This window comes from Arachis ipaensis, chromosome B7 (assembly GCF_059453495.1).
Source record: "Arachis ipaensis isolate K30076 ecotype BB chromosome B7, ASM5945349v1, whole genome shotgun sequence".
Taxonomy (NCBI): Eukaryota; Viridiplantae; Streptophyta; class Magnoliopsida; order Fabales; family Fabaceae; genus Arachis; species Arachis ipaensis.
Window position 1 is genome coordinate 57,587,501 of NC_142442.1, and position 26,938 is coordinate 57,614,438.

At 38.4% G+C, this 26,938-nt stretch overlaps 1 non-coding gene across 1 annotated transcript; it reads right to left on the reverse strand.

Moving 5' to 3' along the window:
- Positions 1-26,380: 26,380 nt before the first annotated feature.
- LOC148552711 (small nucleolar RNA R71) lies at positions 26,381-26,487 on the reverse strand. The gene has a single exon (XR_015892893.1). It is a non-coding gene; the product is annotated as a small nucleolar RNA R71 (small nucleolar RNA).
- Between the last annotated feature and the right edge of the window lie 451 nt (positions 26,488-26,938).

The window sequence follows — 26,938 nt, forward strand, 5'->3', positions numbered from 1 at the left end:
GGGGGGCGTCGGCAGCTCGGCGCGCAGGGTCGGTGACGGATGCTACCTGGTTGATCCTGCCAGTAGTCATATGCTTGTCTCAAAGATTAAGCCATGCATGTGTAAGTATAAACTAATTCAGACTGTGAAACTGCGAATGGCTCATTAAATCAGTTATAGTTTGTTTGATGGTACCTACTACTCGGATAACCGTAGTAATTCTAGAGCTAATACGTGCAACAAACCCCGACTTCTGGAAGGGATGCATTTATTAGATAAAAGGTCAACGCAGGCTCTGCCTGTTGCTTTGATGATTCATGATAACTCGTCGGATCGCACGGCCCTTGTGCCGGCGACGCATCATTCAAATTTCTGCCCTATCAACTTTCGATGGTAGGATAGTGGTTACACCATACATAACTACTTACTTTCCTTCTTGTGTGCATTATTCTCTTCCTATGATTGTAATCCTTGATTTGTTTGATTCTTTATGTCCATTATTTTGTGTATACATGCAATTACATGATTGAGGCCATTGTTCAAATAGCTCACATACCCAAATAGCCTACCTTTTATCTTCCATTGTTAGCCAATTTTGTGCCTATACTTAACCCATTTGTTCTTAATTGTAGCACATTACAATCCTAAGCGAAAAACAATAAATGTCCCTTGTTTGGATCTTTGATTAGTTTAAGCTAGTGAGAGTGTCCATCATTTGATTTTGGGGAAGTCGGGAATAGTGGGTAGAGATAAATATGTGTTTACATTTTTGTTGAAAAATCATGGGAATTGGGTACATACTCATGTATTAATCATGTGTAAACCATAAGCATTGATGTTCTTGTATATATTTTAGTTTGAAGAAAAAAAAGAAAATAAATAATAGAAATAGAAAAAGAAAGACAAAGAATTGCAATAAAAAAGGGACAAAATGCCCAAAGTGAAGTTCATTAATAATCAATGCATATGTATGGTGATCAAAAGGGAATGCATGAGTGTGTGAAAAAATGAAGAATGGATAGATAGGTCTGTTTAGAATTGTATAGGTTGTCATAGGTTAGGTGGGAAATTTAAGTTGATCAAAGATTCAAATCTCTAGCTCACTTGACCATATGGATCCTACCTTGACCTAGACCCATTACAACCTATGGAAAAGCCCTCATGATATTTGTATGCATGCATGAATTAATTGTTGATTGTTAGATGAAAAATAAATCTTGGAAAGCATGATTAGGGGAGAATTGAGTGAATCAACCCCATACACTTGAGCGACTAGAGCGGATACACATCCGGTGAGGGTTTGATTGCTCAATTACATGTTTTCACCCATGATCATCTCTTTTCTTGCAAGTTTGTAAAATCTTTTTAATAATTCAATTCAATTATGGGTTTGATTTGACTGCTATGACTTTAGCCCTTGTACTTAAATATGTTTTCTTGGAATTTGACTTGTTTTGACCAAGTGGATGCATTCATGCAGATAGATTGCATATAGATAGATTGCATTTAGTTAGTTTGAATTGAATAAATGTTGATGCCCTTTGCTTCTTTCTTGATTTTAGCATGAGGACATGCTTAGTTTAAGTGTAGGAAGATTTGATAAACCCCGATTTCGTGGTTTATCTTGTGCTTAATTTGGGAGATTTTATCACCTTTTCCCACATTTATTCAATGAAATAGCATGGTTTGTGATTCTCCCTTGAATTGTGCTTAAGTGTAAAAACATGCTTTTTAGGCCCTTAAATTGGTGATTTTAATTCACTTTAATTCCATTCAATGCCTCGATGCTTTTGTTGAGTGATTTCAGGTTCATAAGGCAAGTATTGGATGGAAGAAGTGAGGAGAAAAGCATGCAAAGTGGGAGAACTCATGAAGAAATGAAGGAACTGCAAAGCTGTCAAGCCTGACCTCTTCGCACTCAATTGACCATAACTTGAGATATAGAGGTCCAAATGAGGCGGTTCCAGTTGCGTTGGAAAGCTAACATCCGGGGCTTTAAAATGATATTAAATATGCCATAGTTGCCTGACGTCTAGGGACGCACACGTGCACTATATGCATACGCGCTGATTGGTGCACATGATTTACTAAAAGCAACTCTTGGCCAGCGATTTGTAGAGCATTTTGGGCCCAATCCAACTCATTTCTAATGCTATTTCATGCAGAATTCAAGCTTGGGCAAGGGGGGAGCAATTGTTTGTAACTTAGCATCATGTAGGTTAGTTTCTAGAGAGAGAAGCTCCCTCTTCTCTCTAGAATTATGGTTCTTAGGCTATTTTGCATCTTAGATCTAGGTCCAACTTCATGTTTTCATCTTGTTTTCTTTATGATTTCTCGTTCCTACTACTTAATACTCTTATTTTTCATGTTAATTTCTCTTTTATGTTTCTTTTGTGATGATGAACACATGTTGGATTTGATTTACATTTAATGTAATTTGATGTTGATGTTTCTTTTTATTGATGAATTGAGTTGTGAACTTACTCCCCTTGCAATTGGTAGTTGTTAGATTTTACTATTTCTTGCAATTTATTATGCTTTCCTTATACACCCACCAAGTGTTTGACAAAATGCTTGGTTGGGCTTTAGAGTAGACTTTGAGTATTCTTGGCTTGGAAAGAGTAATTAGGCAATCTTGAGTCATGAAAACCCAACCTATGTTGGTGATCTAGAGTTGTTAGTTAATATCATTTCCATTGACTCTAATCTCTTGCTAATCCAATTAGTGAGTTGATTAGGATATTTGGATTGAGATTAGCTAGTCTTGTTAGACTTTCTCTCATGGAAGATAACCTATATCTTCTTCCATCATTGGGGATGACGTAATAAGATAAATTCTTGTTAACTATTATTATTAGTGACTATGATGGAAGGCCTATGATCTCAATTCTTGCCATGAATATCTCTCATGAACTATTCTTGCTATTTATTTTCTGCCTCTTATAAACAAAACCCCTTATCCCCTTCATAGCCAATAAGCATATGTTTCATTACAATTCATTGTGAGACGACCCGGAGTCTAAATACTTCGGTTAATTCTTATTTGGGGTTTGTTCTTTGTGACAACCAAAATTTTTGATGTGAGATATGTTTGTTGGTTTGGAGCTATGCTTACAATGAAGTTCTTATTTCTACTAGAGAAATTCTAAACCATCGAGCAATTCTCATCTATCAGTTTCTACAAGAACAATTACAGGGTAGCGTATGTGTATTGACTACAGAAGGCTCAATACAGCCACCAGGAAGGATCATTTTCCTTTACCATTCATAGACCAAATGCTAGAGAGACTAGCAGGTCATGAATACTACTACTTTTTGGATGGTTATTCAGGTTACAACCAAATTGTAGTAGATCCTCAGGACAAAGAGAAAACAGCATTCACATGTCCATCTGGAGTATTTGCCTACAGAAGGATGCCATTTGGTCTGTGCAATGCACCTGCAAACTTTCAGAGGTGCATGCTCTCTATCTTCTCTGATATGGTAGAAAAATTTCTAGAAGTCTTCATGGATGACTTCTCAGTATTTAGAGACTCATTCAGCTCTTGTCTTGACCATCTAGCACTTGTTCTAAAAAGGTCCCAAGAGACTAACCTAGTTTTAAACTGGGAGAAATGTCACTTCATGGTGACTGAAGGAATTGTCCTTGGGCACAAAATTTCAAACAAGGGAATAGAGGTGGATCAAGCTAAGGTAGAGGTAATTGAAAAATTACCACCACCTACCAATGTTAAGGCAATTAGAAGCTTTCTGGGGCATGCAGGATTCTATAGGAGGTTTATAAAGGATTTTTTAAAAATTGCAAAACCTCTGAGCAATCTGCTAGCTGTTGATACACTATTTGTCTTTGACACAGAGTGTCTGCAGGCGTTTGAGACTCTGAAAGCTAAGATGGTCACAACACCAGTCATTTCTGTACCAGATTGGACATTACCATTTGAACTAATGTGTGATGCCAGTGACCACGCCATTGGTGCAGTATTAGGGCAGAGGCATGACAAGCTTCTGCATGTCATTTATTATGCTAGCCGTGTTTTAAATGATGCGCAGAGGAATTACACAACCACAGAAAAGGAATTGCTTACAGTGGTTTATGCCATTGAAAAGTTCAGATCTTATTTAGTAGGATCAAAAGTAATTGTGTACACTAACAATGCTGCTCTAAAATATCTCCTCACAAAGCAAGATTCAAAACCCCGACTCATAAGATGGGTGCTGCTTCTGCAAGAGTTTGATATAGAAATAAGAGACAGAAAAGGGACAGAGAACCAAGTAGCTGATCACCTGTCCCGGATAGAACCAGTAACAGGAGCATCCTTCCCTCCTACTGTGATCTCTGAAACCTTTCCGGATGAGCAACTCTTTACCATTCAGGAAGTACTGTGGTTTGCAGACATTGCAAACTATAAAGCTGTGAGATTCATACCCAAAGAGTACAGTAAGCAACAAACGAAAAAATTGGTTTCTGATGCAAAGTACTACCTGTGGGATGAACCATATCTCTTTAAGAGATGTGCAGACGGAATAATCCGTAGATGTGTGCCTAGAGAAGAGGCACAGAAGATCCTATGGCATTGCCATGGATCACAATATGGAGGACATTTCGGAGGTGAGCGAACAGCCACAAAGGTTCTCCAATGTGGCTTCTACTGGCCTACTCTCTATAGAGACTCCCGAGAGTTTGTATGTAACTGTGACAGTTGCCAGAGAGCTGGTAATCTGCCTTACGGTTATGCCATGTGATGAGTCCATATTTGATGGTATATTTTGACTCAATTTGGATGGATTCTAGCACGTGAACTCACACTTAAGCACCCAAATAGCATACTTTTGTGTTTAATCCCTAATGTGAACCTAAATGTGAAAACATGCAATTTTGTGCTTTAATAGAGCAATTTAATTCCACTTTTATGTCATTCGATGCCGTGATGTGGGTTGTGAGTGATTTCAGGCCTTGTGGGCAAGAATGGATGGGAAAAAGTGGATGAAAGCATGCACAAGTGAGAAAACATGAAGAAAACAAGGAAAAGCACACACAACGAAGTGTGCGTGCGCACAGCCTTGCGTGCGCGCGCACAAGCGAGAAAATTCATGTGTGCGTACGCACAGGTCAATTTTCAGCCGAGTGTGCGGACGCACGCATCTGTGCGTCCACACAGGTCCCTGCATGTGGTTGCATTAAAGAAACGCGTGCCTTTCGATTTTTGGGTGCTTTTGGGCCAAATTTTGAAGGCTTGAGGCTGAATTTGGAGTGCTATATAAGGGGGATTCAACATATATGAAAGAGAGATTTTTATTAGGTTTTAGTTTAGTTTTTCTTAGTATTAGGAAGCTTCCATAGGAGTAGGAGTAGGAGTAGTGTAGCATTGCTCTCTTAGGGTTTATGAAATTTCAATTGTAGCATTTTATACCAAGTTTGACTTTGGATTTCTCTCCTTTAATTGTAAGTACTCTTTAATTCCTCGTTAAGTACATTGTCTTTATTTTCATTTCCTTTGGTTCAAGTACTTTATTTATAATTGCAACTTTGAGTTCTTGAAATTTTGATTAATGAATTTAATGTTTCATGCTTTCTTTATGCTTGTTTGGATGTTTATTGTTGATTTTGTGCACAATTGGTTAAAGCTTTCTATTTTTCTTTACAATTTTCCATGCTTTACTTTCATGCACACAAGGTGTTTGTGAAAATACCAATTATGGATTTTAAGTAGATTTTCCCACCTTGGCTTGTGGTTTGAGTTCCTAGGATACTAGAGTCATAATGTCCGACATTTAGTGGTAATTCTTGGGTAGTTAGTTGACTCTTGTTTCCATTGACGCTAGCTTTTATCAACTAGTTTGGTAAGTAAGCTAGGACTTATGGATTAAGGTCAATTATGCTTGCTTGACTTACTCCTTGATGGTTGGGGTTGAGTAGGTGAGATTGAATCATCATAATTATCATAGTTGTGGTTATGGCGATGATAGGATTCCTTGGATCCTCATTCCCAAGTCAAGGCTCTTTTATTGCATTTATAGCATTTTCACCAAGTTTTGATCTTATTTCTCTCTACTTGTATTTACATCGGTTTTGGATATTTCTTGGCTCTTTTATTGCTTCGTTCTTTTAATCTTTTATTTCTTACTTGAAAATCCCCTTTTCCTCACAACCGAAAGAGAAACACTTACAATTGCATCCCAGGGAGAACGACCTGAGGTTGAAGTACTTTTGATCTCGGTTATTATAATTTGAATTTAAAACATTTGATTGAGAGAATTCGTTGTTGGTTTGGACTATGCTACTAACGAATTGATTCTTGTTTTGATTAATTCCAAACCATACAACAAAATTCTTCCTCGTCACCATGCCTCAGCAAGGGATCTTAGAGATTAAGTTGTTTGATGTATGGGGTATTGACTTCATGGGACCTTTCCCACCATCATATTCAAACACTTATATTCTGGTGGCAGTAGACTATGTATCTAAATGGGTAGAGGCAATTGCAACACCCACTAATGATACTAAGATAGTGATGAAGTTCCTCCAGAAGCATATCTTCAGCAGGTTCGGTGTCCCTAGGGTACTGATTAGTGATGGAGGCACTCATTTCTGCAATAAATAGCTTAATTTTGCTCTAATCCGATATGGAATTAACCACAAAATGGCAACTCCATATCATCCATAGACAAATTGGCAAGCTGAAGTCTCAAATAGAGAACTAAAACGAATCCTGGAACAGACTGTAAGTACCCGTAGAAGGGATTGGGCAAGAAGTCTGGATGATGCTCTGTGGGCATACAGAACCGCATTCAACACTCCTATAGGGACTTCTCCATACCAGCTTGTGTATGGAAAAGCCTGTCATCTGCCAGTGGAACTGGAGCACAAGGCCTACTGGGCAACCAAGTTCTTAAACCTTGATGCTAAGGTAGCTGGAGAGAATAGATTACTCCAGTTGAATGAGCTAGAAGAGTTCAGACTCAATGCTTTCGAAAATGCTAAAATTTACAAGGAGAAAGCAAAAAGATGACATGACAGAAAGCTGTCATCTAGAGTCTTTGAGCCAGGACAGAAGGTTCTACTATTTAACTCTAGGCTCATATTGTTCCCTGGAAAACTGAAATCCCGGTAGAAGGGATCATATGTGATTACAAGTGTGTCACCATATGGTTATGTAGAGCTTCAGGATATTGACTCTGACAAAAAATTCATTGTTAATGGATAGAGAGTCAAACATTATCTTGAAGGCAATGTTGAGCAAGAGTGCTCAAAATTGAGACTAAATCAAAAGCTCAATAAAAGTCCAGCTAAAGACAGTAAAGAAGCGCTTATTAGGAGACAACCCAATCTTATTTATCTATGTTAATTACTTTTTCATTTCATTTTCCATTTTTAGTTTATGTTTTCTTTAGGTTCATGATCATGTGGAGTCACAAAAATAGCGGCAGAATTAAAGTGGAATAAAAAATAGCAGCAAAAATAGCACACCCTGGAGGACAGGCTTACTGGCGTTTAAACACCAGTAAGGATAGCAAAATGGGCGTTAAACACCAGAAATGGCAGCATTCTGGGCGTTCAGAGAAATGCCCAGTAAAGAAGGATTCCTGGCGTTTAATGCCAGCCAGGGTATCTGGCTGGTCATTAAACTCCCAAAGAGGCATTCAAGTGGGTGTTAAACGCCAGAATGGATAGCATTCTGGGCGTTTAACGCCAGGATAACACAAGGGAAGTAATTTTGTTTCCAATTCATTTTAATTCTTTTTCAATTCTTTTCAATTTCTTCCAAAACGTTTTCAAAACTTACATATCTTTTCAAATTCTTTTTCAACTCTTTTTAATTTTTCTTGTATACAGTAATAAGTTTTCATAATTAATTGCATCATTCTTCTTCTACTCCCTTCTATCTTATTTTGCTCGAGGACGAGCAAAGCTTTTAAGTTTGGTGTGAAAAAGCTTAACTTTTTGCTTTCCATAACCATTAATAGCACCTAAGGCTAGAGAAACCTCTAGGAAGAGGAGCAACAAAGGCAAGGAAGAGACATTGAGGAGCTCAAGAACTCTATTGGCTCTTCAAGAGGAAGAAGAAGCCACCATCACTAAGGTGGACACGTTCTTTAATCTCCTTGTTTATTTTCTTTTCTGTTTTCGGTTTTTATGCTTTATGTTTTGACTATGTTTGTGTCTTTATTACATGATCATTAGTGTTTAGTGTCTATGTCTTAAAGCTATGAATGTTCCATGAATCTTTCACTTTTCTTAAATGAAAAATGTTTTCTGAAAAAGAAAAAGAAGTACATGAATTTCGAATTCTATCTTGAAAATAGTTTAATTATTTTGATGTGGCGGCAATACTTTTGTTTTCTGAATGAATGCTTGAACAGTGCATATTTTTGATAGTGTAGTTTATGAATGTTAAAATTGTTGGCTCTTGAAAGAATAATAAAAAAAGAGAAATGTTATTGATAATCTGAAAAATCATAAAATTGATTCTTGAAGCAAGAATAAGCAGTGAAAAACACAAAGCTTGCGAAAACAAATGGCAAAAAATAAAGAAAAAGAAAGAAAAAGAAAAAGCAATCAGAAAAAGCCAGTAACCCTTTAAACTAAAAGGCAAGGGTAAAGAGGATCCAAGGCTTTGCGCATTAATGGATAGCAGGGCCAAAAGGAATAAAATCCTGACCTAAGCGGCTAAATCAAGCTGTCTCTAACCATGTTCTTGTGGCGTGAATGTGTCAAGTGAAAAGCTTGAGACTGAGCGGTTAAATTCGTGGTCCAAAGCAAAAGAGTGTGCTTAAGAACTCTGGGCACCTCTAACTGGGAACTCTAGCAAAGCTGAGTCACAATCTGAAAAGGTTCACCCAGTTATGTGTCTGTGGCATTTATGTATCCGGTGGTAATACTGGAAAACAAAATGCTTAGGGTCATGGCCAAGACTCATAAAGTAGCTGTGTTCAAGAATCAACATACTAAACTAGGAGAATCAATAACACTATCTGAATTCTGAGTTCCTATGGATGCCAATCATTCTGAACTTCAAAGGATAAAGTAAGATGCCAAAACTGTTTGGAAGTAAAAAGCTACTAGTCGCGCTCATCTAATTTGAACTAAGCTTCATTGATAATTTTGAAATTTATTGTATTTTCTCGTCTTTTTTATCCTATTCTATTTTTAGTTACTTGGGGACAAGCAACAATTTAAGTTTGGTGTTGTGATGAGCGGATAATTTATACGCTTTTTGGCATTATTTTTACATAGTTTTTAGTATATTTTAGTTATTTTTTATTATATTTTTATTAGTTTTTATGCAAAAATCACATTTCTAGACTTTACTATGAGTTTGTGTGTTTTTCTGTAATTTCAGGTATTTTCTGGCTGAAATTGAGGGACCTGAGCAAAAATCCGATTCAGCGGCTGAGAAAGGACTGCATATGCTGTTGGATTCTGACCCTCCTACACTCGAAGTGGATTTTCTAGAGCTATAGAAGCCCAATTGGCACGGTCTCAACTGCGTTGGAAAGGAGACATCTTGAGCTTTCTAGCAATATATAATAGTCTATTCTTTGCCCGAGATTTGATGGCCCAAACTGGCGTTAAACGCCAGCCAGAGACCCTTTTCTGGCGTAAAATGCCAGAACTGGCACACTTCGTGGCGTTAAACGCCCATTTTGGCACCCAGGGTGCGTTTAACTCCAATTTGATGCATATGCACGTGAAAGCTTGAAAGCTCAGCCCAAACACTCACCAAGTGGGCTCTGGAAGTGGAATTCTGCACTATCTACACCTAGTTACTCATTTTCTGTAAACCTAAGTTTCTAGTTTAGTATAAAAACTAATTTTAGAGATTCATTTAGCAACTCATGACATTTTACATTTCATATTGTATCTCCTACGGCATGAGTCTCTAAACCCCATAGGTGGGGGTGAGGAGCTCTGCTGTGTCTCAATGGATTAATGCAATTACTATTATTTTCTATTCGATCATGCTTGATTCTGTTCTAAGATACTCACTTGTACTTCAATATAAAGAATACGATGATCCATGACACTCATCATCATTCTCAAATTTATGAATGCGTGCTTGACAACTACTCCCGTTCTATTTGAGCTCAACGTAGTCATTGGACGACAGCTTGAGTGCGTATCTCTTGGGTTTCTAATCCACGAGTTTGACTTGCATCTCCTGACAATAGAGCATTCAAATCCGTGAGATTAGAACCTTCATGGTAGAGGCTAGAACCAATTGGCAGCATTCCTGAAATCCAGAACGTCTAAACCTTGTCTGTGGTATTTCGAGTAGGATCTGGAACGGGATGACTGTGACGAGCTTCAAGCTCACGAATGTTGGGCGCATTGATAGTATGCAAAAGGATATAGAGATCCTATTCCGACACAAGTGAGAACTGACAGATGATTAGCCGTGCGGTAGCTGTACCTGGTATTTTTTATCCGAGACGAGAGATCCGACAGTTGATTAACCGTACAGAAATCGTGCCTGGTATTTTTCATCCGAGAGGACGGATGGTAGCTATTGACAACGGTGATCCACCAACATACAGCTTGCCATTGAAGGAAGCCATGCATGTTTGGAGAAGAAGACAGTAGGAAAGCAGAGATTCAGACGATAGAGCATCTCCGGAACCTCAACCTGTTCCTCATTACTGAATCACAAGTATCATTCATTTCATGTTATTTACTTTTCATAAACAAAATCATTTTTATCATTAATCTCTTGACTAAGATTTTCAAGATAACCATAGCTTGCTTGAAGCCGGCAATCTCTGTGGGATCGACCCTTAATCACGTAAGGTATTACTTGGATGACCCAGTGCACTTGCTGGTTAGTTGCACCGGAGTTGTGAAAAGCGTGATCACAATTCCGTGCACCACAGGACGTGAGGCTTCTCGTTGAGGCATACTGGAGACTTCTGGATTAGCGAAGATCCTTTGTTCTCAGGACTCTATTTTGGTTTTATGTTTTTCTCTTAGAGATACTTTTATCTCCACTAAATAATACATACTATGTTGTTTCCTCTTAGAGGATGTTTTGGAGAGCAGGTTTTGTATTTTCACCCCTTTGGGTTTCATTTGCGTTTCTTGCTTTATATATTTGTATATATTTCTATGCTCAGACCGGTTATCTTCACAACCGGATCTGGAGTTTTGATAATTGTGTTTTTGACACTCTTTTGTATATATATAATCTCACGTTAACTCATTCCTTTATCCGTTCTATTATGTTATCGATCAGAGTGTTGCGCTTTTCAATTCACGATTTTGTCTTATCCCTTTTCTTCAAAGGCTCCTAGTTATAATCAATATTCACACTACTTTACGTACTAAATTTTACTTTTAGAGGTCGTAATACCTTGCTATCTCTGAATTATGACTTAAGAATAAGACTCTGTGTGGTAGGGTGTTACAATAACCACTTCTTAAACCTATCTTAGTAAAAATACTAGATCCATGCAATTTATCAAGCATATCATCAACTCTAAGAATACGATGGCGATACATTACTATCATCTTGTTGATAGCTCTACAGCCAACACACATCCTACATGATTCATCCTTCTGGGGCACTAAAACTACTAGAACAGCACAAATACTCACGCTTTCTCTCACAAAATCTTTAGCCAATAGCTCCTCTACTTGTCTTTGCAACTCCTTTGTTTCTTCAGGATTGGTTTGATAAGCTAGTCGGATAGGAATGCTTACTCTAGGAACAAGGTCAATTCGATGTTCAATGTTTCTTAATAGAGGTAAGCCTGATGGCATATCATCCGGAAAGACATGTCCAAATTCCTGTAAAAGTGAAATAAAGATACTAGGTAGTTCATGGTGAGTTTCAATGTTAGATAATAATGACTCTCAAAACCTGGCTAACACCAGTGCTCTTTTTCCTAAACTAGCACTATTCAAATCTCTCTCTCTTTTGCATAAAAATATTTTTTTATTACTGTCACTCTCTTTTCTCTCATAGACTTTTCCACCTTACAACTCTCTTTTTCACTCAAACCATGATTTTTTTTCTCACTCTTTTCTTCTCTCAAGCTTCTCACATCCTAAAGACTCTTTTGTGAACTCACACATTCTCAATTGCTCTAAGTAAAAGAAATATCTGTTTGTGAAATCATCATGAACCACATGCCTATCATACTGTCATGGATGCCGTAAGAGTAAATAACAAGCTTGCATGGGTACAACAACACATTGTATTTCATTATTGTATCTCCTAACAAAAAATTGCACAAGAGCTTGCTTCACAATGAGCCCAAAAGATACACCAATGAAAAATACTACTACTACTAGAGCTATACTATGAGTGATGACAAGTCATCTTAGCCTAGTTTCACTAGCCTTTTTCTTTTGTTTTCAAGTGAATTATGCACTTTCTTGAGCTACAAGCAAGCCAATTGAGTAGATTTTCATGTTTCCTTTGATTAAATCAACCATGTATGAATTCATGCCATTTCATGAGGTTTTATGCTATATTTGTTGCATATTATGAAAGAATGAATATCTCATGATTTTGAGCATAGCTTTGATGTGTTTGGTTGATTAATGATAGGTGAAGAAAGCTTGGAGAAAGGTTGAAGCAAAGAGGAATGGCTAGGAGTGAAGAAAGGACAATGGAATAAGTGAAATTGAACCAGGAAACAAAAAGCTGGACCTAAAGTTAGCATCAAACTTTTGCACAAACTTTTGGTTGAAAAGTTAGCCCCAACGTTAGCCCCCTAACTTGGAGGCTAACGTTGGAACTTGAAAATTCTCCCCTGGGCTCCAAAAGTTTGCGCCAACGTTAGCCCTCTAACTTTGAGGCTAACGTTGGCACATGAATTTCTCCCCTGGGCACCAAAAGTTTGCGCCAACGTTAGCCCCCTAACTTTGAGGCTAACGTTGGCATGAGAAACTCCTCCCTGGCCACCTAACGTTTGCGCCAACGTTAGACCCCTAACTTGGAGGCTAACGTTGGCACATGAAAATACAAGGGAGAGGAGCAAAAGTTTGCGCCAACGTTAGCCCCCTAACTTGGAGGCTAACGTTGGCGCCACAAGCACACTAGGCAAGGCCAACGTTAGGGTCAAAGTTAGACCCCTAACGTTGGTGCCAACGTTCATATCAGCAAAATTGTGCTAGCTGATATGAAAAGTTGGAGCCAAAGTTAGACCCCTAACTTTGGCTCAAACTTTTGGTCCAACTCTTACAAAACTCAAACCCGGTTCAATTGGTTCACTTTGGTTCTTCTTCAAACTCCAAGAGCAATCAACCAAGGCCTCTTTTAACCCAATTCCACCAAGAACAAAGGCCCAACTCAAGGCTTGAAAATCATTTGAAGAAAGTGTATAAATAGGATAGAATTCAAGTTATTCGGGGAGCTTTTTTCCGGAAGAGTTTTCTTTTGAATTTTCATAGCTTTTGGCATAGAGTGATCTTTAATTTCTTTGTTTTCATTGCTTTCAATTTCAATTACACTTGTCTTGGATCTTGGATTGGAGAATTGAAGAAATTCTGTTTCAATCTCAATCTTGGATCTCTCTGTTTTCTTTACTGTTAATTGAATTTCATTTCCGGTTAATTGCTCTTCATCTATTCTCTTTGCAATTTACAATTCCCTTGCAATTGTTCTTATTGGATCTAGGAAGGCATTGAGATCTAGACTTAGTTTTCTAGTCTCTGGGTCCTGAGATCCAAATCTCCAATTTACATTCTGTTTCTTGCTTTCCATGTTCATTTACTTTTCTGATATAAGATCCGATCCAATCCCAATTCCCTTTTACTCTTCTGTTTGATGCAATTTAACTTTTCCTTGTTTAATTTCTGCAAATCCACATCCCAATCCCCTTTACATTTCAAGCAATTTACATTCCTTGCACTTTAAGATTCCGCAATTTACATTTCTTGCACTCTAAGTTTCTGCCATTTAATTTCTTGTTCTTTAAGTTTCAGCCATTTATTTCTTGTTCTCTTTACTTCAATGTAATTTAATTCTGCAAGTCACAAAACCATCAACCAAATCTTGATTCGCTTGACTAAATCAACCACTAAACTAAAATTGCTCAATCCTTCAATCCCTGTGGGATCGACCTCACTCCCGTGAGTTTTTATTACTTGATGCGACCCGGTGCACTTGCCGGTTAGATTTGGGTGTTTTGGGAGAAATTTATTTTTCACCAAAATATCTCATCAAGTTTTTGGCGCCGTTGCCGGGGATTGATTAGATTGACAATGATTAAGTGAGGTGGTGATCTAGATCAAGCACTTTTTCTTTAATTTTGATTAACCCACTAACTGTTTGATTTTTTTGCTTAAACTAACTAACACTTCAATCTAGCAGTAGATTGAAGTGTCACTGGTTCTGTGTATTTCTCATGTTCTGCTTGTATGTCAGGTACAAGAAGAACCATACCCAATTTTCATGAACAAGACGAAAGAACTCTCAGGAGGTTAAGAAGAGCTGAAAGAGGGAAAAATATTGTTGGAGAAGAGGAATCAGACGAAGAATTCCAAGAGATGGAGGAACATTCAACAAATCCACCAGGTGGAGAAGACAACAACCATGGCAACCCACCCCAGAGGAGAGTTTTGGCTTCATATACCTTTGCAAATCCTAGACATTGTGGGAGCAGCATCTTGGCTCCAAATGTCAATGCTAACAATTTTGAACTCAAGCCACAACTCATCACTTTGGTTCAGAACAATTGCTCTTTTGGTGGAGGACCACTTGAGGACCCACACCAACATTTATCCACTTTCTTGAGGATATGCAACACTGTCAAAACTAATGGAGTGCCCCCTGACAATTACAAACTGATGCTATTCCCATTTTCTCTCAGGGACAAGGCCACTCAATGGTTGGAATCTTTTCCAAGGGACAGCATCAACAACTGGGATGATTTGGTAACTAAGTTCCTTGCAAAATTTTATCCACCTCAGAGGATTATAAGGTTAAAGGCTGAGGTACAAACATTTACACAAATGGAGGTCGAACCCATCTATGAGGCATGGGAGAGGTACAAGGCTCTGATCAGGAAATGTCCCCCTGCCATGTTTAATGAGTGGGAGAAGCTTCAAAATTTCTATGAAGGCTTAACACTGAAATCCCAGGAAGCTTTAGATCATTCAGCTGGAGGTTCCTTGCAACTCATGAAAACTGCAGACGAGGCTCAAGAACTCATTGATATGGTATCCAACAATCAATATTTCTTTGCTCATCAAAGAGGCCGCCAATCATCACAAAGGAGAGGAGTAATGGAGCTAGAAGGAGTGGATTCAATCCTAGCTCAAAACAAGATGATGCAGCAGCAAATTCAACAACAATTTGAGCAAATGGCCAAGAGGATTGATAATCTCCAAGTTGCGGCAGTTAATACTAGCCAACCATCAACCACATGGGGACAAAGTGAAGAAAATCAAGAAGAACAACAACAAGAGCAAGTGCAGTATATGCACAACCAAGGACCAAATGAAGTGTATGGTGATACATACAATCCATCCTGGAAGAACCACCCAAACCTCAGATGGGGAGATAACCATACCCAAAACCAACAACCATGGTAGAGGAACTCAAACCAACACAACCCAAGAAGCAACCAAAACCACAACCAGCAGCAGACTAACCAAAACCCCTACAGAAAACCTCAAAACAACTACCCCAACCTCAACTAATACCAATCTAATAACCAACCCACCAACCAAAATGCCTATCATCCACCATCCACATCTCATAACCCACCTCAAGTATCACCTGAAGCCCAAAGAATCACTCACTTGGAGGCCATGATAGACAAAATGTTGAAACACCAAGAAATGGTAACCAAGAATCAGGAAGCCTCTCTGAAGAGCCTAGAGAGACAGATGGGGCAACTCTCCAAGCAAGTATCTGTTGAGAGACCTTCAAACTCACTGCCCAGTGACACAATCCCAAATCCCAAGGAGGAATGCAAGGCAATACAATTAAGGAGTGGAAGAGCATTAATGAGCAACAATGACACTACAAAGAAGCAAGCAGAGAACATCAAAAACCCAACAGAGGATGAGAATCAAACAAAGGCAGACGAGGATAAGAAGCAAGTTGTGATGCCAAACAAAAGCACTGAGAAACTTAAAGAGAAGGACAACCAGCCACATAGCCCAAAGGAAGTAGCTCAGGGATAACAGCAAATAGGAAAGAGCATCACACCTCCACTGCCTTACCCTCAGAGGTTCAACAAAGAGGTTAAAGACCAGCACTTTCACAAGTTCCTTGAGACCTTCAAGAAGCTGGAAATTAATATTCCCTTAGCTGAAGCACTTGAGCAAATGCCTCTATATTCCAAGTTTCTGAAGGATCTTATCAACAAGAAAAGAAGTTGGCTTGAAAGGGAAACTATATTACTCACCGAGGAATGCAGTGCTGTGATTCAACGGGGTATTCCACCAAAACTTAAGGATCCGGGAAGCTTTGTAGTCTCATGCACTATTGGCAAGATAATCCTCAACAAGGCTCTTTGTGACCTGGGTGCCAGCATCAATTTAATGCCTCTCTCAATGATGAGAAAACTTGCCATAGAAGAGCTTAAACCCACCAGGATGTCACTAGTCATGGCTGACAGATCAATCAAGACACCCAATGGAATTGTGGAGAATCTGTTGGTGAAGGTTGGGGAGTTTATTTTCCTAGCAGATTTTGTAATCTTGGACACTGAAGAAGAAGGAAACGACTCAATCATTCTGGGAAGGCCATTTCTACACACAGCAAGGGCCATCATTGATGTAGAAAAAGGAGAAATGACCTTCAGGGTCCATAATGAACAAATGGTCATAAATGTGTTCAAATCAATGCAAAACGCTCCTGAGCAAGAGGATTACGTAAGAGTAGATATGATAGACAGTTTGGTGGAAGAAACATTGGAAGAAAATTTTCAAGAGCAAGAAGGAAATCAAGGGGCAACAGAGGAACAAGTGGCTGAGACCTCTACTACGCAAGATGAAAGGCAAGATAAGAAGGAAGATGTACGAGGACAAGAACTGAAACCTTTACCCACCCATCTCAAATATGCATTCCTTGGCACATCGGAGAGCTTCCCAGTAATCATTAATTCATCCCTGACAAAGAAGGAAGAAGGAGAACTTCTTGACGTACTCAAAGCTCACAAAGATGCTTTAGGATGGACCATTGACGACCTAAAGGGAATCAGCCCTGCAGTATGTATGCATAAGATCCTCTTGGAAGATAATTCCAAACCAGTGGTTCAACCGCAAAGAAGGTTAAACCCCACAATGAAGGAAGTTGTCCAGAAGGAAGTAATGAAGTTGTGGAATGCAGGGATAATTTTCCCAATATCTGACAGCCCATGGGTAAGCCCGGTTCAAGTTGTACCAAAGAAGGGAGGAATGACGGTCATCACTAATGAAAAGAATGAGTTGATCCCTACTAGAACAGTGACTGGGTGGAGGATATGCATAGACTATAGAAGATTGAATGATGCCACCAGGAAGGATCATTTCCCTCTCCCATTCATTGATCAGATGCTGGAAAGGTTAGCCGGCCATGCCTATTACTGCTTTTTGGACGGATATTCTGGGTATAATGAAATCGTGGTAGACCCCAAGGACCAAGAGAAAACTGCCTTCACATGTCCATTTGGAGTTTTTGCATATCGGAGGATGCCCTTTGGGCTCTGCAACGCCCCTGCCACATTTCAAAGGTGTATGCTCTCCATTTTCTCTGATATGGTCGAAATATTTTTAGAAGTTTTCATGGATGACTTCTCTGTTTTTGGTGATAATTTCAATGCTTGTCTAAACCATTTAACCCTTGTCTTGAAACGGTGCCAAGAAACTAATTTGGTTTTAAACTGGGAGAAATGCCATTTCATGGTACCCGAAGGGATTGTTCTTGGCCATAAAGTTTCAAAAAAGGGGATAGAGGTTGATAAGGCAAAGGTTGAGATCATAGAAAAACTCCCTCCACCAATTAATGTAAAATCTGTTAGAAGTTTCTTGGGGCATGCCGGATTTTACAGAAGGTTTATCAAGGACTTTTCAAAAATAGCCAAACCTTTGAGTAATTTGTTAATGCTTGATAACCCTTTTGTTTTCGATGAAAACTGCCAGCATGCCTTTGAAACTTTAAAAAATAGACTCACAACAGCACCAATCATCACACCTCCAGATTGGGAATTACCTTTTGAACTCATGTGTGATGCAAGTGACCTTGCAATTGGTGCTGTACTTGGGCAAAAAAAGGGAAATTTGCATCATGTCATATATTATGCAAGTAAAGTATTGAATGAGGCCCAAAGAAATTACACCACAACAGAAAAAGAATTGCTAGCTGTAGTCTATGCATTTGATAAGTTTAGATCATATCTAGTAGGATCCAAAGTTGTGGTTTACACTGATCATGCTGCACTTAAGTATTTGATGTCAAAGCAGGATGCTAAACCAAGACTCATCAGATGGATACTGCTCCTACAAGAATTTGACATAGAGATAAGAGATAGGAAGGGCACTGAAAATCAGGTCGCTGATCATCTGTCGAGGTTACCACATGAAACAAGTCAAAAAGCATCCCAGCCCATAAATGAAAGCTTCCCAGATGAGTACCTTCTGCAAATCCAGCAAGCACCATGGTTTGCTGACATAGCAAATTACAAAGTGGGAAGGAAGATACCGCAAGAGTTCTCTAAGCAACAAGTGAAGAAGTTGATCAACGAAGCAAGGAAATTCTCATGGGATGAACCCTTCTTGTTCAAAAGATGCTCTGATGGAGTAATCAGAAGATGTGTTCCCGAAAGTGAAATTAGGGACATCTTGTGGCATTGTCATGGTTCAGCTTATGGTGGACACTTTGGCCCAGAAAAAACAGCCGCAAAAATACTGCAGAGTGGCTTCTATTGGCCAACTATCTTCAAGGATGCCAGAGAATATGTACACCAATGTAATGAATGCAAGAAAGCAGGAGGATTAACAAAAAGGAATGAGATGCCTCAAAACTTTATCCTAGAATTAGAATTGTTCGATCTATGGGGAATCGATTTCATGGGGCCTTTTCCTCCTTCTTATTCTTTTAGATATATCTTGGTAGCAGTGGAGTATGTCTCAAAGTGGGTGGAAGCCCTAGCCACAACCACCTGTGATGCCCAGATTGTCCTCCAATTCCTAAAAAAACACATTTTCACTAGGTATGGAGTGCCAAAGGGTCTTATTAGTGATGGCGATAGCCACTTTTGCAACAAACAAATGGAGAAACTCCTCCACAAGTATGGAGTAATTCACAAAGTAGCCACACCTTACCATCCTCAGACTAATGGCCAAGCTGAACTTGCAAATAGAGAATTAAAGAAGATCCTAGAAAAAACAGTGGGAATCACAAGAAAAGATTGGGCTAGAAAGCTAGAAGATGCATTGTGGGCGTATAGAACAGCTTTTAAAACTCCTATTGGCAAGTCACCCTTCCAGCTATTGTATGGCAAATCCTGCCACCTCCCTGTAGAGCTTGAACACAGAGCTTTTTGGGCCACTAAACTCCTCAACCTTGATCCCCAAGCTGCAGGAGAAAAAAGGTTGTTACAACTAAATGAGCTGGATGAATTTAGACTGGAAGCTTATGAAAGTGTGAAGATATACAAGGAGAGAGCTAAGAAGTGGCATGACAAGAAGATCACAAAGAAGGAATTCAAGCCAGGACAGCAAGTGCTCCTGTATAATTCGAGGCTTAAAATCTTCCCTGGCAAACTGAAGTCTAAGTGGACTGGCCCATACTTGGTGACAAAGATTTTTCCCTATGGGAATATTGAACTGCTAGATGAGGCAACGAAGAATCAATTCACAGTAAATGGTCACAGAGCAAAGCTGTACTTGGGAGGACAATGGGTTAAGGAAAAAGAGGTTCAACACCTACAGCCCTCTTAAAAAGAATTAAAAGGTGTCAAGCTAGTGACAATAAAAGAGCGCTTGTTGGGAGGCAACCCAACCTGAGGTAGTTTTCTTTTCATAGTTATTTCAATAAAAAGGTTAAATGATTGGTATGTATTGCAAGGAGCTAAGTTTGGTGTTTCACACCAAAACAATTTAAGGAGAATAAAGGATTCTAAGTTTGGTGTTCCACCAAAATCTCACTTAAAAGCACATTCTCACCTTCTGCATAAAGGGTTACTAGCTCCAAGCAATCTGATAAATCATTTAATCATTGTATGTTTCTAGTTTTTAGTTTTATTACCTTTAGCAAAGACTTAGGCTTTCACATATGGTTATGCATAAGAAACATGGCAAGGGACTAAGTTTGGTGTTCACACACCAAAGTAAGCTCAAACGCCTCTTGCACACTAACCAGTCATCTAAGGGCTTGAGAAACAAGCAACTTCCATTTACACTGCAGAAATTCAATCACTCTCTTGGGAGGACTACACACCATTAGCTGAGAGAAAGAGGAAGAAGCCACCAAGAGGTTGTATTGTCACTTAACTCCATCAGCATTGAATTGCTCTAAATTGGAAGTGTGAATATGCCCATTTTATTAGTAACTGTTAGTGTAGTAGTCTGTACATCATTTGTGTTTCTTTTAAAATAAGTGAACTAGCTTATGTGTATGCTTGTGTGTTCACTTTCACTAAACAAAAAGTATGTGTTGTCCCCTGCATCTTTAAATTCAATAAAAGAAATGCTTGAATATGAAGTAAGATGGTCTCTGTTAGATAGAAGTAGAATAAAAGTAAGTGGTGGTATGTGTGTGATTGTATAATAGCTCACTTTTAGTGAATAAAGAGCTAGGATATCTCCTTCTAAGTAAAGAAGTGGCCTACTGTCTATGAATCTCAATTGAATTAAATTCCTTGGTTAGAAAGAAAAACAAAAAGAAGGAAAAAAAAAAGATAGCCAAAAAGTGGTAGAACAAAAGGAAACAAAAAGAAACAAAGCTGGACACCAATAGCTTGAACTTTAAAATATATGTCTGTGATGTCTTTGTACTAGGATCTGCTTGGATTAGTAAGCTCTTAGGAGTGCATCAACACTTGGTGACTTGGGTTAACTAACCCGGGATCATCAGCTGAAAGTCCACTGTCAAGAGCAACCTAACTACAAGGCATTTAGTAGCCCAAAGAGGTGCTGGGCATCAATGTTTTAAGAAGGAATGTGAGCCAAGTGTCTATGGTGAATAATGTGTCAAGTATAAAGAAAAGAAAATGAACTTGCTACACATGACACTCAAATAAAGCTTATGAACAAAATAATAGCCAAGGATAAAAGAATAATGAGAGGTCATAGCAGTATGTTACTTGAAGCTTGATGGAGACTTTCTAGGCCTAGGAGTCAATAAGAAGTGAGTATTTGTATTTCCACACAAAACCCCATGAACTATCAATAACACTCTGCTAGCATGAACATCCTCTTCCATTTCATCTTTTCTTCTCAATAAATAATTCCTTGCTTGGGGACAAGCAAGTTTTAAGTTTGGTGTTGTGATGACAAGTCATCTTAGCCTAGTTTCACTAGCCTTTTTCTTTTGTTTTCAAGTGAATTATGCACTTTCTTGAGCTACAAGCAAGCCAATTGAGTAGATTTTCATGTTTCCTTTGATTAAATCAACCATGTATGAATTCATGCCATTTCATGAGGTTTTATGCTATATTTGTTGCATATTATGAAAGAATGAATATCTCATGATTTTGAGCATAGCTTTGATGTATTTGGTTGATTAATGATAGGTGAAGAAAGCTTGGAGAAAGGTTGAAGCAAAGAGGAATGGCTAGGAGTGAAGAAAGGACAATGGAATAAGTGAAATTGAACCAGGAAACAAAAAGCTGGACCTAAAGTTAGCATCAAACTTTTGCACAAACTTTTGGTTGAAAAGTTAGCCCCAACGTTAGCCCCCTAACTTGGAGGCTAACGTTGGAACTTGAAAATTCTCCCCTGGGCTCGCATGAGAAACTCCTCCCTGGCCACCTAACGTTTGCGCCAACGTTAGACCCCTAACTTGGAGGCTAACGTTGGCACATGAAAATACAAGGGAGAGGAGCAAAAGTTTGCGCCAATGTTAGCCCCCTAACTTGGAGGCTAACGTTGGCGCCACAAGCACACTAGGCAAGGCCAACGTTAGGGTCAAAGTTAGACCCCTAACGTTGGTGCCAACGTTCATATCAGCAAAATTGTGCTAGCTGATATGAAAAGTTGGAGCCAAAGTTAGACCCCTAACTTTGGCTCAAACTTTTGGTCCAACTCTTACAAAACTCAAACCCGGTTCAATTGGTTCACTTTGGTTCTTCTTCAAACTCCAAGAGCAATCAACCAAGGCCTCTTTCAACCCAATTCCACCAAGAACAAAGGCCCAACTCAAGGCTTGAAAATCATTTGAAGAAAGTGTATAAATAGGATAGAATTCAAGTTATTCGGGGAGCTTTTTTCCGGAAGAGTTTTCTTTTGAATTTTCATAGCTTTTGGCATAGAGTGATCTTTAATTTCTTTGTTTTCATTGCTTTCAATTTCAATTACACTTGTCTTGGATCTTGGATTGGAGAATTGAAGAAATTCTGTTTCAATCTCAATCTTGGATCTCTCTGTTTTCTTTACTGTTAATTGAATTTCATTTTCGGTTAATTGCTCTTCATCTATTCTCTTTGCAATTTACAATTCCCTTGCAATTGTTCTTATTGGATCTAGGAAGGCATTGAGATCTAGACTTAGTTTTCTAGTCTCTGGGTCCTGAGATCCAAATCTCCAATTTACATTCTGTTTCTTGCTTTCCATGTTCATTTACTTTTCTGCTATAAGATCCGATCCAATCCCAATTCCCTTTTACTCTTCTGTTTGATGCAATTTAACTTTTCCTTGTTTAATTTCTGCAAATCCACATCCCAATCCCCTTTACATTTCAAGCAATTTACATTCCTTGCACTTTAAGATTCCGCAATTTACATTTCTTGCACTCTAAGTTTCTGCCATTTAATTTCTTGTTCTTTAAGTTTCAGCCATTTATTTCTTGTTCTCTTTACTTCAATGCAATTTAATTCTGCAAGTCACAAAACCATCAACCAAATCTTGATTCGCTTGACTAAATCAACCACTAAACTAAAATTGCTCAATCCTTCAATCCCTGTGGGATCGACCTCACTCCCGTGAGTTTTTATTACTTGATGCGACCCGGTGCACTTGCCGGTTAGATTTGGGTGTTTTGGGAGAAATTTATTTTTCACCAAAATATCTCATCAATGAGTAATCTCAAGCTATCTCTCAAATGTTTATGAAAAATATTTTGGAAACATATGAAATTTGATCACAATGAAAGCTTATAGTATGAAAACAAGTTGTGTACTGAAACAAAGGACTAAGAATTCTATTTATTGGCATCCATGCACCCATGAATGTTGGGAGTGAATAAAAAGAACAAATGATTCAAAAACATACGCTCTTGATAGGGTCTTGTGTCCACAAGGACGAAAAGGATCGATCCTCAAAATTAAAGATCTATCCTCTAGTTTAAATTTGAGTGAAATATAGCACTTCAGTATGTGAGGATCGATCCTCCCATTTAATATAGGGATCGATCCTCTAGGCTTGGGTCCTACTCTGTATAATTCATTATAAAAAGATTAAGATCATCATAACATGATCCATACTCATCCTCAATCATGGATTTTCAAAATTACTTGTTAAAAATCGTTTTACTTTTACTAAAACACGATTTTATCTTGAGAGATAAACTTGATTTTTCCTTGACAATTAAAAACTAAAGTCTTACAACTAAACCTTATTTGTTGGACTTCTCCTTGTTATATAATCCTCATTTCGTGCATGATTGATTCCTTGAAGAGTTAGTGTTTGAGTTTGATGCAAGAATTCTCTAGGAAAAATCTGTATTTAACCGTGGTAAAACGGTAAAAATATTTTACGTCGAATCTTTGTCAAAACTTCTTTTCTTTGAAAATCACCCATCAAACTTGATGTTATATCATATAATATATGTCATGCAACGAGATTTCTATTTACCATATAGTCAATTAAGAGATTAGGTTAAAGTCGAGTAAAATATTAAGTTTGTTATTTTTCAAAACTATTAGTTATCTTACTAACGAAAATCTCATGTTGCCATTCATCAAAACACATAAGCATACATATTATGCAAGGTTAAGAATATGAATTTAACTAAGATAGAATATCTAACGGAATATCCATATATACCCGTAGGTATTTGATAAACCACTATTTTATGGTTTATCTTGTGTTTAATTGAGTGGTTTCATCAAGTCTTCACCCACTTATTCATACTAATTGCATGGTTTTATATTTCCCTTCCTAGTTTTGTTTTATGATTAAAAACTTGATTCCTAGAGATCTTTAATTAGTATATTTTAATTCTCCTTTATACCATTCGATGCCGTGATCCGTGTGTTAAGTGTTTCAGACTTTATAGGGCAGGAATGACTTAAAGAATGGAGAGGAAGCTTGCAAAAATGGAAGGACACACAAGAAACCAAGGAGATGACCAGCGAACACCGACACGCGCACATGGCTCACACGACAGTGCGGAAATGAGGAAATTACAGCGACGCGTGCGCGTGCCTGACGCATACGCGTGGATTGGAGTCTGCACAAAAGACGCTCATGCGTGGACGACGCGTATGCGTGACAAGGAAAAATGCGAAATGACGCGCACGCATGACTGACACGTACGCGTGACCTACGCGATATGCAAAATTAACAAAAAATGTTGGGGGCGATTTTGGGCTACATTTTGACGCAATTTTTGGCCCAGAAACACAGAATAAAGACAGGGAATAAGCAGAGACTCAACACACACATAGAGACACATTCACAATATTCTCATTAGGATAGTTTTTATGTTTTTAGATCTGAATCTAGAGAAAAATTACTCTTCCTCTACGTTCTCTTTACATTCCTAGTTTATTGCCTTTGCTTTTGGATATTGAAGAGTCATTACCTCCATTGAAGATACTATTCTAGTTTGTTTCCTTACTTGCTCTTTTATTTATTCCATATTCTTAATTCTTGTTTATAGTGGTAATTGGATTATTTTCATGGATCGTTGATGCAAAGGATTACTTTTATTTTGAATTAATTTTAAATCCCTATTTTATTTAATTTATCATGTCTTCTTCTTATATTTTTATGAGCGTTATATTCATGTCAATGGAGTAGATTCCCTACTTGACATGGGGGTTGATTAAAAGGAGACACTTGAGTTGGAAGGCTTAAGTGCTGAGTAAACTGAAAGTTATTGGCTAGTTTTGTATTTACTAACGCTAGACATTCCCAAGGGAGAGGACTAGGATTTGTGAATAAGAGTTAGCTCAATCACTTGACTTTCCTTTGTTTAGTAAGGGTTAACTAAGTGAAAACAACAACCTTTTTAATACTCACTTAAGAGATCCCAACAAGGATAGAACTTCCAATTAATCGTTCCCCCAGTCAAGGCTTTTTATTTAGAATATTATAAATCTCTTTTAGTTTTTATTGCTTTAATTTACAATTATTTAATCACTCATTATTCAACTCTCAAACTCTCTTGGAAACTCCTAATTAATAAATTAGCATCCTTTCTAGTAACTCGTTAGGAGACGACCTGGGACTCATACTCCCAGTATTTTTATTCTAAATTTTTGTGACAACTTTTTAAATTGGTGAGGTGGATTTTAGCTGGTTAAGAGCTATACTCGCAAGGCTGTTCTTACATTACAATCTCTTAATTGGCCTAATTTCTGCCATGCACCAATTTTTGGCGCCGTTGCCGAGGAGGTTGCAATTGTGTGCTAAATCATTAATTAGTGTACATATTTTTATTTTTATTTGCATATTTTATTTTTATTTTATTACCATGAGCTATATCTTTCTTTCATTGAATGATGCGTTCACTGTCTGATCCGAGCTTAGTCGCATTTGATCCTGAAATTGAAAGAAATATTTCATGTATTAGGTGAGCTCGACGTCGGTTAGCCTCTGAGGGTCGTGAAGTGATTGTTATGGATTCACCAGTCGGGCGAATCTGAACCGCCATCTGAAAGCAAAACAAGCTCCTTTACTACTGATTCAGTTGATTCACGTGCAGATAGAATGGCAGCACTTAGGAGGATTACTCTCCAGGAAGCTGGAGCCCCAGATTTTACAATGCAGTCGTATCAAGTGCATCATCCAACTTTGGCTGTATATTTTGAACTAAAGACTACACTAATCAACTTGATGCCCAAGTTTCATGGCTTACCTGCTCAGGAGCCCATCAAGCACCTCAGGAATTTTCAGACAGCCTGTTCTACTGTTAGGCGTCAGGGTGCAAATGAAACTTCTATTTTGTTAACTGCCTTCCCATTTTCTCTTGAGGGAAAGGTGAGGGAGTGGTACTACTCCCAACCTGAAGCGACTGTTACTAACTGGGATACGCTCAGGAGAGAATTTCTGGAAAAAAACTTTCCAGCTGAAGTTACGGATAGATTCAGAAAAGAGATCTCCTACATTGTTCAAGGTGAATCAGAAACTCTCTATGAGTACTGGGAGCATTTTAAAAACCTTCTAGACGCATGCCCTCATCACATTATTGACAGGCTAGTGTTGATCAGCTATTTCACTCAAGGCATGAAGCCTCAGGATAAAACTACATTAGATGGTGCTAGTAATGGTTCTCTGAAAAAGTACAAGACCGCAGATGAAGCATGGCAACTGATTAGCGACTTAGCTGAGTCCACCAGGAATCACAGGCACAGGAACAACCACTCAAAAGCTATTGTAGAAGTTTCTTCTAGCACTGAAACTACTACTCTTACATAGAGTATATGTTAAATGACTAACTTACTGAAGCAAATACAGTTAAACCAACAACAACAAGCTCAGCCTTCCCCACCACAACAAAGCCAACAGCTAGTCCCACAAAGAGTATGCAGAATATGTACTGATTATAGTCATTATACTGATAAATGCCTGCAGCTCCAACAAGAAGACAATAATGTGGCAGCTACTCATAACTTCTATGACCGCCCGAATCAAGGATAC